This window comes from Amblyomma americanum, chromosome 5, assembly GCF_052857255.1.
Source record: "Amblyomma americanum isolate KBUSLIRL-KWMA chromosome 5, ASM5285725v1, whole genome shotgun sequence".
NCBI lineage: Eukaryota > Metazoa > Arthropoda > Arachnida > Ixodida > Ixodidae > Amblyomma > Amblyomma americanum.
The window spans coordinates 76,715,092-76,731,991 of NC_135501.1; the positions used below are offsets into that span (position 1 = coordinate 76,715,092).

General features: G+C 50.5%; 1 long non-coding RNA gene across 1 annotated transcript in view; it reads right to left on the minus strand.

Annotated features, from left to right (window-relative positions):
• Nucleotides 1-544: 544 nt before the first annotated feature.
• Nucleotides 545-16,900, minus strand: part of LOC144134830 (uncharacterized) — a 77,812-nt gene continuing 61,456 nt past the window's right edge. Inside the window, exon 3 of the long non-coding RNA XR_013315271.1 lies at nucleotides 545-628. This is a non-coding gene — a long non-coding RNA (uncharacterized LOC144134830). The remainder of the gene's footprint in view (nucleotides 629-16,900) is intronic.

Here is a 16,900-nt window from a genome sequence, read left to right on the forward strand (position 1 = left end):
CCAGTTGGAGTCCAGCGCCTACTCTGTCCTTGTCTCCTGTGTGTTCGTCTTTTTTAGCGCTGCGGAAGTTTTCCTTTATTCAGCATGCATACACTAAACAGCACGCTGCACAAAGCGCCATGCACTGCGGATGAGCCCTTCCTGTACCTGTAGAGCGCTGCCATGCTGGCTTCCTGCGTCGTGCTGGCATGTCTCTTGTTGGCACCGCGGGATTCCATCATGGCCTCATGCAAGCGTTCATATGAACGTTCCAGGACTTCTTCTTCGAAGCTGCTGCGGTTCGGGTTGTCCTTGCGCCAGCCCCCGCATACATGTTGGCTGAACTCGGCGCATGCGTCGCCGTCTCGGTCGACCATGGCGTCCACCAGGGAGTCCACGGCCAGCAAGCAGGCCTTTGTCGAGCAGAGTTGCTCCAGTTGGAACCGCGAAGGTCGGTGGGCCAAAAGCGCACCGGAGACCCGACTGTGGCCCCTTTTCGACGCAAGCAGGAAGAACAGCGCGCCCATAAGAGTGAAAGCTGTAGCCAGGAGGGCAGCCAACAAGACCGGAATGCAGGCTCCTCCTCTGGTAAACCATCCCATCTGGGCCCGGTCGTAAGTGGGCGTCGTTGAGCGCGCCAGAAGACTGGCTGTAAAACAAACATGTAATAAATTACTCCTTGCAACACTGGCGAAACAGGGGCGTTACATTTCAAGGCAGAGTTCAGGGAAAGAAGACAAATCCAACTAATAAATTTCTTATTGCAACACCACCGCTTCGTCACGGGGAACCCGCTTCAGGGCAGCCTGCACCTCGAGGCTCAGAGAAGTCCTCGCCCAATCAAGAACAATGTGTCCCAACACCTGTATTTGAGGTGTTCCGGGTGTGATCATAATTATCAAGTTTAGAAAATGCTCCGGAATAAGACAGAGAGCTTTCAAGGACCAAATGACGAGGTGCAGACATGGGCCTGAAGCACGTGCGTTTCAAGTAAAGCTCGGTTGCATAAATCGAGTCCGTCTGGTTCTAAAGAAAATGGCAGCAGACTTGGTGGTTTGTCTTTCCAGATTACGCGAACAAGTCATGGCTATATTGGATGACATACTCCGGTGCCGGGAGCTTCACAAAAGAACAAGGAACAACTATTAAAACACTAAGCAACGGCTGTAATAACTTGGAATCGAACTCAAACGATTCAACAAGTGGGAGCAGCACTGGAACTCCCCAGCACTAATTATGATGAAGTAGGTAAATCACTTGAAAACAATAAGCTGAAAATCAAGTAACTAAATAAGGGTGCAACAGAACTCCAGGTTGAATTATCGCTAAAATGGCAGTCTGGACATGTTGGTGATTCATGATGGAAATGTGCAGCGCAAATAAAGACGAGGACACAAGGAAGACACATGGGACACACGAGCGCTGACTTGTGGAAATGTGGGAAGAGCTATGTAGGAAAAAGCGGTGTATGATTGAACGACCACCTCCGAGATTATTTCAATAATGTGTCTGAACGGCGAGGAGGGTTTCTGGACGCACGCTGTAGGAAATGTGAGGAAAACGGTAAAGATAAAAATCATTGCTCTGTTATCGCCGAAAACCGTTGCCAACTCACTGTGAGAGAAAATAGAAGCTGAAATGATAGGCCGGTTGGGTGGGTCCTGTGTGGCCAAGCCATCTATTGCACTTACTAGTAAGGAGCTGTTATATTTGCGCCAACATAACAATGGGTCACCTACTGCGCATGTGTGATAATTGCCTGGTTTTTTCAGCTATAAATACAGCTCCGAGTTTCGAAAATAAACTGTTGCAAGTCAGCACTCGTCTGTTCCATCCGTCTTCCTTGTGTCTTCGTCTTTATTTGCGCTGTACATTTCCATCTTAAACTAGCGGATCAATGACGTTCAGCTTGCTATTGGAGCTGGATGTTGACAGGTTAAAGCATACTCACGTGAAAACAATCTAGAGATTCATGGTGTAAAGGCTACTGAACCTTAAGACGCACTCCGTCGTAGGCCAATTAGCCTCTAAGACTGACCTTCCCGAGGAGAGAGTGGAGGAAATGGAGGTGGTGCAGAGAATGGAAGCAAAAAAAAATTGCAAGCCCCCAATCCATGTCCGGTTTAACAAAATGGAATCGAAAGAGAAGAGGCAGAAAAAAATAGTAGTCTAGCAGGCAAGAGTCGCAAGACACGTATGAAATGGAGAATGTAACAAACGCGTGAAAAGATTACCGTGCCTTATCAAAACTGCTGCAAAAGAGAAAACTGCCGCTATGTGTAGGTACGCTACGGAAGAATATTAGCGGAAAAGGTGGAAGGGGCCCTGTTATTCAGTATTAACTTTGAGGGTGAACTGTTGAAATCAGTTCCACATGTCTGGGAGCCTAGATATACTGTGCGACTGGAATAAAGGGGGAATGGGCACCTGAATGTGACAGCAGTATTTTCTTCGAATTATTTCTTCTTAATATCGGAAGGCTGTGAAAAAATCTAGACAATTTGCAAATTTCATATGCAGTAAGCAGGAGCTGTGCGTCGGTATTGGGGAGCCGCGCGGTACGGTAATCTCTATACATATTGCCACGGACCTGGCTCGAGCTACCTGCGCGCTAAGCCGTGACGAGGACGAAGTGGTCGCGTTCGCGTGAGGCGCGCTCGGGCTGGCTCTGTTCTGGGCGATTAAAAACCTCGGCCGTTCTGCGGTCCCCCTCTACGTCTACGACTGTTCTCCGTCTGGCCTGTGACATCAAAGAAGAGCATCGTCCCGATGCGAGGGTATGTACAAAGCAGAAAACGAACACGAAAAGCAGGAAGACAATGTTTAAAAAAGAAACGAACAAAAAGAAACAAATTAAAACGCAGAACCCGAACACAGTTTAAAGTGGAGCGTCATCGCTCTCACGCGAGAAGTATGGCTTAAGTCGCATTACATGCACAATGTCAGTCGGTGGTTGCCGACGATTGGTAGCCACAGTTCCACGTGGAACAACCTCATAATCCACGTTTCCAACACGACGGAGCACCTCATAAGGTCCGAAATATCGGTGCAGCAGTTTTTCGGACAATCCCTTTTGGCGGACAGGGGTCCACACCCACACACGGTCACCGATGTTGTAGGTAACCTCCCTGTGGCGCCGGTTGTAACGTCTGGAGTCCGTGTCTTGTTGAGCTGTAATGTGCAAACGAGCAAGCTGGCGAGCTTGCTCGGCTTGTTCGACAAAGGAGCCCGCATCTGGTGTCAAGTCATCATCCACACACGGGAGCATGGCGTCCAGCATCATCCGCACTTCTTTGCCGTAGACTAGACGGAATGGTGTAAAGCGGGTTGTTTCTTGAGTCGCAGTGTTGTACGCGAATGTGATGTAGGGGAGTATTTGGTCCCAGGTTCTGTGCTCCACATCCACGTACATGGAAATCATGTCGGCCAGTGTTTTATTCAGGCGTTCTGTGAGCCCATTTGTTTGGGGATGGTATGCTGTCGTTGTTCGATGGCTGGTGTGACTCAGCTCAAAGATGTCGTGGACAAGCTGAGCTGTAAATGCCTTCCCTCGGTCTGTGATGACGACGGACGGAGCGCCGTGTCGAAGCACTATTGCACGCATAAAGAAGTGCGCAACTTCGAACGCTGTTTCTTGAGGGAGAGCCTGCGTTTCGGCGTAACGCGTCAGGTAATCGGTTGCAACAGCTATCCATCTGTTTCCTCCCGACGACAAGGGAAATGGTCCGAGGAGGTCCATGCCGACTTGTTCAAAGGGTATGTTAGGAGGCATGATAGGTTGCAACATGCCAGGCGGTTTCAGAGGCGGCGTCTTCCTACGCTGGCACTCACGGCAGGTCCGAATATATCGCTTCACACATGAGGCAAGGATGGGCCAATAGTAGTTCTGCCGCACTCTGGCAAGTGTGCGCGTGAATACAAGGTGCCCAGAGGTCGGCTCGTCGTGGCAGGCGAGGAGGATCTCGTGGCGGAGGGCGGCTGGTATAACCAGAAGGTAACTCTTACCACTGGAGGCGGAGTTTTTCTTATACAACACTCCGCCTCGAAGACATAGGGATGGCAGCCTACGAGCCAGGTGGGAGGGTATCGAGGGATGGTGACCTTCTAGATGCTCCATGAGCAGCTTCAACTCGTCGTCCGCACGCTGTTGTGCGATGATGTCGGACGACGTGACTGCACCAAGGAATGCTTCGTCTTCTGCGTTACCTTCGTAAGGTTGCACGGGTGAACGCGACAAGCTGTCAGCGTCGGTGTGCTTGCGACCAGACTTGTAGATGATCGTGAAGTCAAATTCCTGTAAGCGTAATGCACAACGTGCTAGGCGGCCACATGGGTCCTTCAATTTTGTCAACCAGCACAATGAGTGGTGGTCAGTAATAACCTTGAACTGCCTGCCATACAGATAGGGGCGGAACTTTGTGATGGCCCATACTACGGCCAAACATTCCTTCTCAGTTGTAGAGTAGTTACACTCTGCACGGGAAAGTTCACGGCTAGCATAAGCGATTACTTTTTCGACACCGTTCGGACGCTGGACGAGAACCGCTCCAAGACCGACGTTGCTGGCGTCCGTGTGAATTTCAGTGGCGGCATCATCGTCAAAATGGGCTAGTACTGGTGGTGATTGTAGCCGACGTCGTAGATCGTCAAAAGCAGTTTGCTGCTCGGCACCCCACAAAAATGGCTCCTCATCTCGTGTCAAGCGCGTCAGAGGACTGGCCAGCTTAGCAAAGTTTTTTATGAAACGTCGGTAGTACGAACAAAGGCATAGAAATCGTCGGACGGCTTTTTTATCAGTGGGAACCGGGAAGTCCGCGACGGCAGAAATTTTGTCAGGGTCTGGCCGGATGCCCTCGGAGCTGACGACATGCCCGAGAAACTTCAATTCAGTAAATCCAAAATGGCATTTTTGCGGCTTTAGAGTAAGATGAGCTGATCGGACGGCTTCTAACACCACTCTGAGCCGCTGCAAATGTTCCGAAAACGTTGTTGAAAAAATGATTACATCATCCAGGCATACTAGACATGTTTGCCATTTAAGGCCGGTGAGCACGGTATCCATCATTCGCTGGAACGTTGCTGGAGCACAGCAGAGTCCGAAGGGGAGCACACGAAATTCATAGAGGCCGTCCGGGGTGACAAAGGCGGTTTTCTCCTGGTCCCTCTCATCAACTTCTATTTGCCAATATCCGCTGCGCTGATCTACCGAAGAAAAGTATTTTGCTTGGCGCAGTCTGTCGAGGGAATCATCTATACGAGGTAGCGGATAGACATCTTTTTTTGTTACGCTGTTAAGTATTCTGTAATCCACACAGAAGCGCAGCGTGCCATCCTTTTTTTACGAGAACGACAGGAGACGACCAGGGACTATTCGATGGCTGGATTATGCCGTCATTGAGCATCTCCTTCACTTGCGTTTGGATGGCCTCCCGCTCTCGGGGAGATACGCGATAAGGTTGTTGATGTATTGGGCGCGCGCCATCGTGCGTGACTATCCGATGCTTAGTGATGGGCGTCTCACGTACCTTAGACGACGAGGTAAAGCAGTCCTTAAACTGCAGCAACAATTCTTGCAATTGCTGCCTTTCTGCGGGCGGGAGGCCCTCGTTTATGTAAACGGCGCGTACTGCCTCTTCGTCAACTTCACCAGGCGTGTATTCTAGGCATGCGAAACACTCAGCCACCTCTTGGACGGGGTCGACGTGGGCGATGGCTGTGCCACCAAATAAATGGCGGTGTTCATTACTGAAATTGGTCACGAGGACTTCAGTGCGACCGTCAGATAGAAAGGCGAGCCCTCTTGCTACGCAAACACCCATGGTGAGCAAAAGAGAGACATTTGGCTCAACAACACGTTGTCCGCAATGTGGCGCGTCGCAAGTGACCCTAGCCAGAATACTCGCCCGTGGAGGCACCGTTACGGCATCGTCGGAAATACGCAGTGCGGCTCTGCAATTCTCGGGGGCGGGTTTGGTGGCAGCGAGTTCAGTTGAAAATGTAACCAATCGATTTCGAAGGTCTATAGTCGCACCATTTTCTCGAAGAAAGTCGAGACCGAGAATGACGTCTCGTGAGCATTCAGGCAAAATGAGGAACGTTGCCACGAACGTGCATCCGCGCACCGTAATTCTTGCCGTACACATTCCGAGCGGCGTAACCACGTGGCCACCAGCCGTACGTATCTGTGACCCTGCCCACGGCATCATAACTTTCTTCAGCACCTTAGCCATCCTACCGCTCATTATCGAGTAGTCCGCACCCGTATCCACTAGTGCGCTAACCTCCTTAGAGTCAATCAGCACGGGTATGTCAAGGGAGACCTTGGTCTTACCAGACCCAGTCGTCGGCGCCGTCTTCGTCGTCGTCGTCGTCGTCGTCATCGGTATCGTGGTCGTCGATTGGGGAAGGGTCAGTCGGCGCGTCGGTGGAAGCTTTTCGGCAATACGGCGTTCGGCGGCCTCGCCTCCAAAGGTCGCCTGTTCTAGTTTTCCCGGTGCGGGCTCGAGGACCCACGCTGTGCACCAGGTCCATAACCGGACTGATGAGGCGACGGATGGCGAGGTGAGGGCGATCGGGACGTTCGGCGCGGAGGAGGTGGTGAACCACGCCGGCGGGTGACGTATTCGTCAAACTCCTGAGGCTGTTCGGCATGCCGCGGACGGGGACTACCTGCAGACAAGCCTCGCAATCCCAGAGGCCGATATGGACACCGCCGGAAGATGTGACCGGCCTCGCCACAATGGTAACACAGGGGACGTCGGTCTGGCGCACGCCAAATATCAGTCTTCCTCGGCGCCTGTCCTCGAGCTTGCCAGTAGGGAACCGGCTGCTCGGCGTGTACTGCGACTACCGAAGGGGCATACGGTGGCGCGCAGGGAACCGGCGCAGGACGGCGCAGCACGTCCGCATACGTCGCTGGCGGCCAAGCAGCTGGCTGTGGTGGCGGCTCTACTGGAGCGACGGGCGATCTGAGCGCCTGCTGAACTTCCTCCCGAATGGCGCTAGTCAGAGAGTCCACAGAAAAAATCCCCTGAAGTTTCTGCAGCTCCTCACGGACCACAGAACGCACGATGTCCCGAAGGGAGCTTGTATTGGCCCCCGAAGCAGCATCCAGGGGGTGTAGAACCGAGATAGGGTTTAGCTGCCGGTCGTAGAAATTGTACCGTTGCTGGAGTGCCCTCTCCATGAGCGCAGCCTCGGAGAGGAACTCGGCGACTGTTCTGGGCGGGCTTCGCACAAGACCGCAGAACAATTGCTCTTTCACGCCTCTCATCAGGTGTCTGAGCTTTTTCTCTTCCGTCATGGTCGGGTCCGCTCGGTTGCAGAGGCGCGTCACTTCCTCCACGTACATCGCTGCGTTCTCGTTTGGTAGCTGAATGCGAGCGGTTAATTCACGCTCGGCCTGTTCACGGCGATCGCTGCTGGTGTAAGTCTCCAACAGCTGGCGACGAAAGTCCTGCCACGTCGTTAGACTCGTCTCGCGGTTTTCGTACCAGATCCGAGCGGCGTCTTCTAAGCTGAAGTAAACGTTCCGGATCTTAGCACTGTCGTCCCAGCCGTTGAAACGCGCAACGCGCTCGAACTGATCAAGCCAGTCTTGGGCGTCCTCCGAGTATCCGCCGTGAAAGGGCTTCGGGATCCGGGGATTTTGCAGGCTCACAAAAGAAGCAGGTATGAACGGGGCGCTGTCTGACCTTGCTGCCGTGGTCGTAGCCATGGGTGCGCTCTCTTGAGGCTGGAGTCCGAATTCTGGAGACAAGCCGCGGAGCCTGCGGCTGACACGATGGACGGGGGTTCGCACAAGAGGCACCGGGCTTGCGCTTCGGCTCTCCGAGGAAGGATGGAGCATCAGCCGAGAATACCCAAGCGACCTCCACCAGATGTCACAGGCTAGACGGAGAACAGTCGTAGACGTAGAGGGGGACCGCAGAACGGCCGAGGTTTTTAATCGCCCAGAACAGAGCCAGCCCGAGCGCGCCTCACGCGAACGCGACCACTTCGTCCTCGTCACGGCTTAGCGCGCAGGTAGCTCGAGCCAGGTCCGTGGCAATATATATGTTGGAGGGACTGTATGGCAAATTTCTCGGTTTCAAATGCAGCACATTGCCAGGGTAAATGGGTAAGGTCTGCTCGGCAGTGGCGCCCATAGTGCGAGCACGTCGCCGCGGTGATGTCGAGCCATCGCCATTTCGCCAGAGTATATGGGGCGAATGCAGAGGCACCATAAACATTATTGATTAAAACGTCTTGGGAAGGTGTAAGGCATGCCTTGCACGAAAACAGGACGACAGGCGTGGTACGTTCCTTGATTTGGAAACGACTTGAAGTACACAGAGGCACACAGGATTGGTGCATGGAAGCTACTGAGTAGGTTGTTCAGCTCAGAAGCTCTTACGGGTTTGCCCTGAGGCCAACATCAGGGCGGTGTGCGGGTGCTGACTAAAACCCGTTTGATCGGGTCCATTCATAGCAAATGGACTACACTGACTCAGACCTGGTAATGTGACTAGCGTTCTATCCACAATTCCCCCAAAAGCGGCCTTGTGTGTTCCTCTTCAAATTAAAAGACTTTCAGTCCATCAATTCGCGAGTCTTTCATAGACAATCTTACGCACCATTTCAGGTTCTTACCGAAATGAATGTAAGAAAAGACGAATGCTCCCAATTCTTGATTAAGAGATTTATGTCAATTTGTTTGCTTAGAGAAAGTAAAAAAAAGTGGGTGGAATTCTTTTTCCGTCGAGAACAACTGGGTTTGCGACCATTTCAAAGCTATAACTGCGCATGTTCTACAGACAATGAAGAATATCTGATCTCAACCGTGTGCCATTGAAATGGAAAGAAACACGAACAACGCGGCGCCTACACGCTCCGCCTTGGTCTACAATGCATCACGCACACATGCGTCTTTAAGCGGGAGTCTAAGTAAAAGCATGATGAAAGAAATGCGAAAAGCGGAGCACCTAGGCTCCGATCCGTTTGCATTTCTTCTCATCGCCGCTGTAAACACCTCCCTGAGGTAACTTAAACATATTTCTGGAAGAACTTGAGAAATTTCTTTGCCAATATAGCCATAATAAACATGCTATACTAGGCAAATACTTTATTATGTATTTCTGGTCTTACAGGTCTGCTTTTACAGAATATCTCATAAAGTTGGCAAGTTATGATCTTCAAGCTCAAATGAAAACTTTCACACGGGAAGAAATTCTTGATGACGCCAGACATAAAGCTTTGGAGCCCTGTGGCATCAAGACGGACGTCAACGAGCCAAGGGCCTCTATCTCGAAAGCCAGTGAATCTGCAGCCAGCATCCAGCAGACCCAAGAGACGCAGTCACTGCGGAACGCTACACCCGAGAAAGGAGCCGACCCTGCAAAAAAGTGTGAGTGGTCCGTGCAAGCAGCCTCCACTAGCCCCCCTTATCCAACCCCTGACACCCCCATCGCACGTCAAGAGGCGGTGAAGCAATACAGACGTTCCGCTGAATTTCGCTCAGAAAATAGATAGCATAATCAACACCATAGCTGCTGAACAACTCGGAACGATGCACCTACAGCTCATACAAGCCAAGGCGCAACTGATACACTCCATGACTGACAGGATAGAATCTACGATCAACACACGCTTGGAAAAACATGAAGCCGGCATCATCAAGCTTTTCGAACTTATTCCTCATCAGGAATGGCCTCGTAAGCAACAAGCAATTCAACCCGCGTCCTGTCCTCATCCAGTATCTCCAGACCAGCAACATGGCACAGAACAATAGCACGCGCCCCGCCGCGGTGGCTCAGTGGTTAGGGCGCTCGACTACTGATCCGGAGTTCCCGGGTTCGAACCCGACCGCGGCGGCTGCGTTTTTATGGAGGAAAAACGCTAAGGCGCCCGTGTGCTGTGCGATGTCAGTGCACGTTAAAGATCCCCAGGTGGTCGAAATTATTCCGGAGCCCTCCACTACGGCACCTATTCTTCCTTTGGTCTTTCACTCCCTCCTATATCCCTTCCCTTACGGCGCGGTTCAGGTGTCCAAAGATATATGAGACAGATACTGCGCCATTTCCTTTCCCCAAAAAACCAATTATTAATTATTAACAATAGCACGCGAAAAGGTCTGCGGTGACGCCATGCCACTACACCAATAGATAAAATTATATGGCAATGGAACCGTCGCAGCATACGCCGAAAACAAGCACAACTAACAGCTTATATCGCAAACTCCTTTAATCCCCTCCACGTCATCGCTCTGCAAGAGACGGAAACAAACCGCATTCATATCCGCGGTTATCATACGGCAGCCCTTACGCTACGTACGGCAATCCTGACACTCGCATCCATGCCGGTGCTAGACCGTACACCGAAAAACATGCCCGACAGCAAGGGCACTCAGTATACTGCGATGGAGCTCAGATCACCCGGGCACACATATGACCTCACTACTCTTAACATATACAGCAATCTCAAAGATAAAAGCAGAGTCATTCAGGGCAACCTGGGATCCTTTCGTTCCTCAGAGCTCCTTGAGGTGGGTGATTTTAATGCACGTCACACGCACTGGGGATACACATCGGATGCCCCCAAAAGTAACCTTATTTCTGCTGCAATGGCTGATTACAACCTTGGCCTGATCACAAACCCCACCGTACCCACTGGCATTGGCACAAGTGTCACCAGCGACACCAAACCCGATCTCACAAGGGCCACACCCAACATATTCGATAAATCTCACACGGAGCTCCACCACAGCCTTGGGACTGACCACTTTCCAGCCTCCACTACAATTGCTTCCGATTCCAAGATATTCAACCCTCGTTCACAGCTTCTCACTGACTGGGATAAATTGTGCCCATAATTGGCAGCTGATTCTACCAAACACCGTACTGTCACCGACTGAACGGACCATCTGGTGGAGGCTATCCAGGCGAACAGCAAACGCACTAAAATCATCTCTACGGCACCGCAGGTTGATCCGCATCTGGCTCATCTATGGGAGGCCCAAGAGAGACTTCTCAAGCGCTGGCGTCACCAGCGACACAACTGTAAATTGAGACTGCGCATGGCCGCTCTCACTCGTGAGGCAGAAGAATACGCCCGCGCAATCTGGGCAAACTTTTGTAACGACCTCAAGGGTATATTAAGCACTAAACGTGCGTGGTCCCTCCTACGCACTCTTTTAGATCCAAACACCAATAACTCTCGGACACAAGTAAACACACAACATCTATTACAACTGAACCTACAAAAGGGCACAGACGTAATTGGCCAAATACGGGACATTTATATACCTGCACTCCTTCAGTCAGCAGATCCACCCAATCTACCCCAACCTAACCCGGAAGTTGATGCAGAAATCACCTTCATCATCGGCGAAGTCGGCCGCACTCTTTAGTATTCACCGCTCTACGGCGCCGGGCCCGGATGGCATAACGTACAAGGCACTATACAATCTGGACGAAGTCTCGCTCAAGGAACTCACGGAGCTATTTAATAATCACTGCCATGCTAGGACGCTCCCATCGGCCTGGACCCATGCCAGCATGCGATTTATACCCAAACCGGGCAAACCCCTCACCCATCAAAATTTGCGCCCCATCTTCTTAACGAGCTATGTTGGCAAGCTCTTCGAGCATGTCATTCTCAATCGCCTGCAAGCGTTCCTAGAAGGCTTTCTCTCCAACGATCAATTTTGCTTCTGTCCAAACATCTCGACGCAAGACGTGCTTCTCGCCCTTAAAAACATTTTTTGCACTGGGGCGCTGTACAGCCGCTACACGAGCCATACTGGTCCTGGATATTAATAAGGCTTTCGACACAATAAGCCATGGACATATCCTGACGACATTAGCCACCACGGGCTGCGGCACCCGCATATGGCAATATGTTCGGGCCTTCCTTGTGGGACGCACGGCAGAACTCCACCTTGGGGATGTCGCCTCCCAGCCTTTCCCCCTGCCTAGCGGGGGACCCCACAAGGGGCTGTCCTATCACCTAGCACCACTGGCAAAGGCTCTTGCTGCTATCCCAGGCCTCGACACAACCATATACGCAGATGATATAACCCTCTGGACAACGGGAGGAGTTCTTGGAACAGCCCAGGATATCCTGCAATCTGCCATAGACATCACCACCACTCATTTCGCAAACACAGGCCTCCGTTGCTCACCAAATAAATCGGAACTCTTGCAGTTAAATACCCTCCCCAGTGACCCCCCATTGAACTGCACATGTATGGGAATCCAGTGCCCGTTGTATCTCAGGTGCAGATTCTCGGCCTTCTCATTAACAAAACACTCGATGCAACCGCCACCCTACAGCTCTTGCAAAGGCAGACCAAACAGGTCGCTGCACTAATCAGGCAGGTGGGAGCATGCAATCATGGGCTGCCTGAACGCGAGACCCTCAATATGTCAAATGCATTAATCATTAACCGCATTAAATACCTCCTCCCAAACCACATAATCACTCAGCGCCAAACACAACAGGCAAACATCCAATACGCACGGCTGTCACCTCCGCCCTACGTCTTCCACGTACGGTTAGCCCGAAGCGTCGCCTGTCCACTGATACCCACAATACCAAGATCGAATTAATAGAGGCACAACGCGCCAACCAATTAGTCCGCCTGAGTCACGCGGAAACAGGACAACACCTACTGCGACAGCTTCGTCTCAGTCTACCCATTCCCACCCCAACAAGCCCTACATCTTATATGATTTTTCTGCGCACGTCGAATCACATATATAAGAACCCACAACCGCGCAATATGAGCGTTAGCCTCCATCAGGGTAGGCGGCAGGCTCGAGTGGGCTATTACACCAAGACATACAGCAACCGCTCTGATAACCTTTATGTCGACGCTGCAGAAAATTCTAAAATATGATTTTTCATGGTAGTCGCAGCCTATGAAAGTGGCGCAGTAGGGGCCGCCGCCACTATCCGAACTAATTCACCTGCAGAGGCGGAAGGAGCCGCCATCGCACTTGCGCTGGCCCACTCCAACAGTGACAAAAACAACCGAAATTTGCACAGATTCCCAGGCCGCATATCGCCACTACCTAAAGGACGTGCGACGCTGGCCACGCACCGTATTCTTGCCACAGCCACTTCTTTCTCTTCATATCCAGAAACGGACACTCGCCAAAGTCTTATAAGAAGAACCTAAAAGCATCGACGTTTCGCCAGACGGGTTTCCGTCGAACCCTCCACTATATATAAGCCACTTCTGTTGACCGAACGGTTACTCTGTCGTGGATCCCTGGGCATGCCTCGATCCCCGGTAATGAGCGCGTTCATGCGCTGGCCCAAGGACTCTCCTCCCATACCCCGGACGATCAGGCACCCAACCCTGCACAAAAGGCCCCATTGGTCCTTTATATATATCATAAATCACCCCATTCTACAAACTCAGCCGCGTTATATTACGACCACACTACTGTACCTTGTCGCCCTTATTCAGCGCCACATTGCGACAATTATAGACGGGCTGCTTTATTTCACCCTACCGTCTCTTAGGCTTTCACCCAACCTTTCCTCCTCATTTTAACACCTGTGGCGTGCCCAGATCCACACTTTTCCATTACCTTTGGGAATGCCCTTCCCCACAGGCAGTACCCTCTCATCCCGAATTCCACTCATTCTTCCTGGGCTCAGCCTGCCGGCCAGAAATGGCTGGTGAAACGGGCTTTATGTGAAGCACAAGCCCGTGGACTCCTGGACCAGTAGAGAACTATACCCTGGAAGATTTTTTTTTCGTCTAATAAAAGTTGTTTCCATCCATACATCCACCCATCCACCCATCCACACACTGGATAGGCGGCGCGCACACCCTGTCATGCTGGCAGTAAATATTTGATCGCGAGAGGTTGGTCACCCAATGAACGCTGCGGCCTATTGCTGCAGTGCCGCGTGTCTGCAACAACGTTGTCAGCGATAATGCATGCAGCCCACATCTCTCTCTTCCACCACCGCCACGTACCTCAAAGCACGATTGAGGCGTCCACTGAACCAGGGAGCCAGTTAAGCCAACACCCCCTAGATGAGCAATTCAAAATTTCCCGACGAGCTCAATTTGTCTACCTGCCGCACACATCCCCCGCAACTGCACTCTCGACCGCACTGTAAGCTTAGTGTGGGTACCCGCGCACGCAGGGAACTCAGGGAACGAAGGGGTCGACCATTTAGCCCGACACCTAACCAACCGGGCAGTCGACGCCTCGAACCCGGATGCTCTCGCCAAAGAACCCCTATCCTATGCGGAGATCACCAACTTCTTCAAGGAGACAAGACGCCTGTTCCCGCCTCCCCACCCCGACCTCGACCGAGCGCAAGCCACCATGCTTCGCATTCTGCAGACCAATTCGATTCTCAGTCATTCTCGACTGTACCTCATCACTGACGGGGAATATGACCCCGTCTGTCCTAATTGCGACAACGGAGTGTTTGCCACTCAGGCGCACAACCTCTGGGGATGCGAGGGTAACCCGCCCCCGCAAACTTTACTGCCAGCTCCCTCCTAGGAGGGTTGGAACCAACTTTTTGCAACACCAGACAAGAAGACACAGCTCCCACTCGTCTCGTGGGCTCAAGACGTCGCCCCCACCTGGGGGCAACACTCAGCCCACCTGCCCTAACTACCAACCCTCAAGTGGCAAATAAAGTTCTCTCGCTCGCTCTCTCTCCCTAGATACTAGGGTGTGGTGGCTTGGTTGAGCTCCCTTCCTTTCCTCAATATCATCGGAGTGTAGAACGTAGCCAATGCCGACGCCAATTACCACAGAGAACGCCGACGGCCTATCGAAACAGGGGAAAAATGAAAATTGGTTTTTGAGGAAAGGAAATGATGCAGTAACTGTCTCGCATAACTCGGTGTGCACCCGAACCGCGCCGTAAGGGAAGGAAGGAAGGTGGGAGTGAAAGAAGAAAGGGAGAAAAGGGTTGCCATAGTGGGAGGCTCCAGAATAATTTCGATCACCTGGACCTTTAACGCTTTCTGACATCGCACAGCACACGGACGCCTCTTCCATTTCGCCTCCATCGAAACGCGGCCGCCGCGGTCGGAGTCGAACAACGCCCTCTAGGTACTGAATGCATCTGCGTTTCCTCCTTTCCACTGGCTGACGTCATCACGGCGAGATCGGCGGCGGATCGCGCCAGGCCGGCCGCAGCCTACGATACACCAGCATGGCTTGTCTTGGCTCGCGGCTGTCGACAATTGTGGGCCAATCGCATTTTAGGGCGCTACCTCAATAGCTTTTTAAGCACTCCAGTTTAATAAACGTACTCTTTTCGCTACAACTTTTCCAAAGAATATATTTTTGTTGCTGCGTGGCTTGAATACTACCACCTCATAATATTTACTGCACAAGAGACGTGGACATTTCAGGCTTCAAAACTCTGCAGCTCTGTAGCCGATAACGCGTATCGTGCTCTGGCTACATTGTGCGCAAGCCACGTGTGGACTGCGTGGACTCGCGCCGTGCCGCGTAAGGATTTTGAGCCAACGAATTACACAGTGATAAGGAAGCCTGCATTTTATTTCCGTTCACTTAGCTGTCATGGTTCTGCAGCTAATAATATTAGTAATAATCTTTTATTTGCGCCATATGATATGACACCAGAGACCGGTAGTAAAAGCTGTCTCATAGGGCAGCTTGACAAGGCCGCCAGCCCCCTATACAATTTACAGCAAGGCATGGCACATTACATACAAAACAGGAAGAAACTGCAGGAACTAAGAAACTGCAGATAAATAACTACATAAAAGAAACGCAACTTTATGCACAAGAATGCATGATTCATTTTATTTTTTGTATCAACAAACAAGCAAACAAAACAATCAAAAAAAGGAGCAAGCAAGAGGTCTTTCGTTAGTTTAAATAACAGTAAGCAGAAATAGAAGGGTGATGAGTTAGGTAATGAATAAATTATATTCATTGTTGTTTGAACAACATTCAAAGAAATAAGCAAACCTAGAATGAGAAACGCGACAATGAAAACATATAAATGGCAGAGAAACTTTTACTGTGTAAGAAAATACTTGCGAAGTTCTTTAAATGTCATCTTTTCCTACTGAATATGTGCACAATGCAATCTGTTTAACAGTCTGGGCAAATTGTTTTGTAAAGTTTGTTGGCCAAATGTTTTAAAGGTTAACACTTTCCAATGTTGTGTGTGGCGTGTCTGACGTGTAGCAGTATTTACTTGTAATCTGGCTAGATGATGTAGACGTGTACCATTATTTGCCTTTTCATTCTTGAAAGCCCTACAGAGAACATAGTCAAAATATTCAGTAGCATGTTGTATTTGCTGAACAAGTGATATGTATGTGAATAAAAAGGCAGATTTTCCGTTACTCTCAAATATATTTTCTGTAATTTGTGATGCATCTGCAAATTTCTATACGTTGTTGTAGCCCAAACTAAATTACAATAAGTAAGTCGAGATGAAAACAAGGCACTTTAGATTAACATAAGAACCTTTGGTGGCAGTGCATAACGATTGCCGTATACTAACCCTATTACCTGAGCCAGCTTGATTAGCATAATGTCTACGTGAGCATCCCATGACATATTTTCCTGGAAAATAACCCCTAACGTCTTAATAGTGGAAGTATTTTCTAGAGGAATAGTGTTCAAATAGATAGTCTTTCCTGTAGCTAATCGTTTGTTTTTACTTTGAAAGAAAGCAACTTTTGTTTTGCTTGCATTAATTTGTTGACTATTTTTACCCGTCCACTCATCCAATTTTGCCAACAATACATTTGCAGCATCGAAAATTTCATCGCCAGTGCTACCTGTTAGTAGTATGCTGGTATCATCCGCATACATGATAAATTTAGCGGTTGTATCAATATGCAAAATATCATTTACGTACATGTTAAATAAAAAGTACTAATATACTTCCCTGCGGGACACAAGACAAGATG